Source organism: Phascolarctos cinereus, unplaced genomic scaffold, assembly GCF_003287225.1.
Source record: "Phascolarctos cinereus isolate Bilbo 61053 unplaced genomic scaffold, phaCin_HiC Scaffold_4;HRSCAF=312, whole genome shotgun sequence".
In the NCBI taxonomy this organism is placed as follows: Eukaryota; Metazoa; Chordata; class Mammalia; order Diprotodontia; family Phascolarctidae; genus Phascolarctos; species Phascolarctos cinereus.
Genome location: NW_027555847.1, coordinates 576,806,420 through 576,810,742, shown reverse-complemented (window position 1 = coordinate 576,810,742; position 4,323 = coordinate 576,806,420). Strand labels below are relative to the sequence as shown.

The window sequence follows — 4,323 nt, the reverse complement described above, 5'->3', positions numbered from 1 at the left end:
CAAAAATGTATCTTGGTCTACAAAAATATATCTGCATCGTGAGTCTATCACCTGTTGCAAGGTAGTTGGCATTCTTTATCAGTCCTCCAGTATCATTCATTAGATCTCTTAAGTCTTTAAAGATTGTCTTTACAATGTTGTTATTGTATAAATTGTGTTTTTGGTTCTTGCTCACTTCAGTCTCCATCAGTTCATACAAGTTTTTCCACGTTTCACTGAACCCATCCCTAGCATCATTTCTTAGAGCACAGCTATATTTCATGGCATACATACACCATACTTTGTTCATCCATTCCACAACTGATGGACGTCCTCTTAATTTCCAGTTCTTTGCTGTAGCAAAAACAGCTGCTATAAATATTTTTGTGCACATGAACTTTTTTCTTTCTTTTTTTGATCTCTTTGAATACATCCCTTCTAAAACAGAATTAAATGAAAAACTAGTATTCTATATCCAGACAGTATCTTGACTGAAGATTTTCCATTCCATTACACTACTTGTGATTCTTTCCTAGTACCTCATTTTTCTACCTCTGCAGATGCAGTTATTGTCATGCAGGTCATTAGTTTCTGACTCAGTCCTCAGCGGCATGCTCTTTTCTGTATTTTCAGTATCTAGATAATAAAGATTGAACTTGATTACAAGTAAAGAAGGGCAGATGCTTTTATTATTTTCTATACTAACTTAATATTCATTCTATTCCAACTCTAGCTATGGCTCAGATAACCATCCTGATATCTATTTTGGTTATCACAACGAATTTAATCTCATTGATAAACTAACTTGGAAAATCAAATGCAGAATGGGTTGATAATGATAGAACTAATTAAACAGCCAGCTTACTCTATCTAGATTTAAATACATATATATATATATATGTATGTATATATATACATACATATATACATATATATATATATATATATTAAGTGGATTTCCTGATTTTTATGATCTATTCTCGTTATCATTGGTGATAATAACATTAATTTATTTATGGATTAGAATGCTTTTGTATGTGCAATACCTCCCTCAAGTCTCACTTTGCTTAACTTTCAAAGGCACTGGCAGGTTTGGTCCCTAAAAGGTTGATTGCTAGTACTTTCAGGACTCTAAGAATAACTTGAGGGTGAATGAATATCCTTTTGAGCAATAGTTCATGGGGCCCCACTCATATGTTTCCTATAATCGATCAGGCAGTAGAATCAGATAGTTCTTTAGAAAAGACTTTAAAAAAAACAATATAGCAAGAATGGTAATTACAAAGTATTTCTCACCCCTCAACAACATGGGTGCATTCTGCCACAAATACACACAGAGTTCATGAGGGGAACAGGGGGCATAATCTTAGACTGCAATGGTAGTGGGGTACATGTGTAAGGGACACACATTGCTCAGGCAACCACAACTCTAGAACTATGGAATCTTGCTACTCTTTCTTTCTCCAAAAAGTCCTTATAATGTTCATTGTAGGTTGTAGCACTTGTGATACAGCTGTATTGCCTCTTTGCAAGGTGTGGTGACTTGAGTTGGTGGGCGAGTCCAAGGTTGGGCTGGGTCAAGCAGATCATTCAGCCCCTGTGGTGGGCAAGCAGGATTAACTGCTCCTGGACTGGGAAACAGCTGCCAGCTAGGCAGTTCTGCTGCTCGTCTATTGCTGCCTGCCTGGGCCAAACAGGTTGCTCAGCTTCTGGGCTCTTCTGAGAACGTGATGTCTCTGCTGGATGGGGTATTTGTGTGAACTGTTCCAGCTTGCTCTTAGGTACGCAGCTTTATAAAGTCTTTTTCTACTGGCTTGGCTGGGTGGAACTGCTACCAATCTCTTCAGCCAGAATGCTGTTTTTAGCTAAAAAGTTCTTTCTACTAACAACTTTTAGCTTCGAAACAGCAGAAGTCTTTAACTCCCAGAGAGCCTCAGCTCTGATATTTGTCCTCTCCAGGCAGGACATGGGAGAGATCTAGCCTCTTCAGCAAGACAGTCCTTCAGCATCAAATGTTTCTTTTCTCAATAAGGCACTGCACTTGCCTTAAGGCGATTACTTTCAATTTAGTTAGGACCACCTCCCTACTCCTTTGAGGATCATACTCTAAGTGCCTAGGGACAAAAGCATAAATGTAATCTGTCGGCTAGAGACAAATTATTTTCTGGCTGGCCTCTTCATGTGTAATTTAGCTATTCAAGCCTCAGACTCTTTCCAGAGTAGGGATATTTATTTTATATCTGCCAGTCTTCTGCTTTATGTTTTCCTTTCGTTGTTTCATTTTTAGTTTTGTTAAAACAAGTCCAACAGGGCAAATCAAGAAAGGAGTTTCGAGGATGACATGAACAAGGTCTTTGAGTAGGTGGCAATAGTATCTCCTTTACTTTAGTGCCCAGGTGTTTAGCTCCTGGGAAGGGAAAGGGTATATCATACTCCAAAGAAAGTCTGAGGCCTCTACCATGTCTGCTCAATGTAGGAAGAAAGGTCCATTTCATCAGACAGTTCACTAATGAAATTCACTTGCAAATCAAGACATCACCCATCTGATGTCATTGGTCCTCTCTGAGGACAAAGGACCAACAACAACAACAACAATAATTCACTGATGTTGACCTTGAAGTGAGCCTAGATATCTTTGAGGATGTTGGCATCATTTTCATCTAACACAAATGTCATGACAAACCCTTTGTACTAAACCAATCTGCCCTGGTCACTCCAAGTTCTCTGGCATGTTGTAGTTGAGGGCAGTGTTCACTCATTCATTATCTATGCTCTGGTCAAACAGGATAGCGACCATGAGAATATGGCCCTGGAAATCCTTGAGCTGCTGATACTGGGACGACCTCTCCCCTCGGGACATCCTACAATGGATATGGCTGGGAAGTTCTATTTCACTGGAAGTTGGGCCAGTAGGATGCAGTGCTGCACAAATTTCACAAAGAGCTCTACCTGGTTGAACTTAAGAATATCCAGGAAGTCAACGAGTTTTTAATTCTTCTCATTGTCCCTCAGTTTACATAATACTGTTGCAGCCCATGTAGGTTCGGCTCTGTCTCATCATTTATGAAGATCTCCATTGAATTTTTCATGAACATACCAGGCAGATCTTTTTGTTCTGAGTGGCATTCAATATCATGAACAACTTCCCTTGATGGATTATGTGGAAAATTTCCTGGATATTCATACATTTCACAGTGGTTGAGCATTTTGTTATACTTATTCAGGATAAAATCTTTTTTCAAGAATGAGATTTTTATTTTGGGTCGGGATCCCCATGACAATGAAGGGTAGCTAGCTGGTGCAGTGGATAGAGCCCAGGCCTGGCATCAGGAAGACTCATCTTCCTGAGTTCAAATCTGCCCTCAGACACTTTCTAGCTCTATGACCCCAGGCAAATCATTTAACCCTGTTTGCCTAGGTTCATCACCTGTAAAATGAACTGGAGAAAGAAATGGCAAAGCACTCTAGTATCTTTGCCGAGAAAACACCAAATGGGGTCACAAAGAGTTAGACACAACAACAGTAACTCCATAACAATACATGGGCAATTCTTCCTCTGTACCACCTCTCTCATCCTTCGTTATTGATAGATTACTAAAAACCACCACCACCTTGACATTGGGCATGTATTTGGAGAAATACTCATATTCCTTGCTAATCTGAAAGGTCACTTCCTGAGTGTGACATATAACTAGCAGAGAAATCTGACCAGTGACTGGCAGAGATTACTGCAGCATGGCTAGCACAAACACAGCTGTCTTTCCTATGCCTGATTTGGTCTGGTACAAGAAATCTATTTCCAGGATGGCCTGAGGGATACACTCATGCTGAACTTCAGATGCTTAAAGCCACAATCTAGGATAGCCTAGAGTAGCTCTGGCTTAAGTGGAAAGTCATAGAAGCCAGACTTCTGGAGGGAGATGTAGGAACCTTCCACAGTATCCTTTGAATGGGCCTCAGCTCCATCCCTCTTGGCTGCTATCTCCACTTCATCATCTTCATAATCCAGGAGTTCATTGTCCATATCCTTCTCTCCCATGGCTGGGTCAGGGGAAGGGCAAGTCTAAATAAGCTCTAGGAACACTAGGGCAGATGAGCTGGTGTGGTAGAATTTCGAGGAGCGACAAGAGGAAAACCAAGACACTGATTTCAAAGTTGAGAGCTGAACAGGGGAGAAATGCTTCTGGTGGTGGCAGCAGTGGTGACCTAGGAAAGTGGCCTCTACTTCTAGTCCCTGCTTTCCTCACCTCTTTACGTTTCGATATCTCTTTCTGTGCCCCCAAACTCCAGCTTTTGGTGAAGTCTCATTAGGGAAACTCCTCTTGCATAGGAATATATGCATTA

General features: G+C 40.6%; 1 pseudogene; it reads right to left on the bottom strand.

The window, feature by feature from the left end:
* Positions 1-2,433: 2,433 nt before the first annotated feature.
* Positions 2,434-4,018, bottom strand: LOC110196717 (spliceosome RNA helicase DDX39B pseudogene; annotated as a pseudogene).
* Between the last annotated feature and the right edge of the window lie 305 nt (positions 4,019-4,323).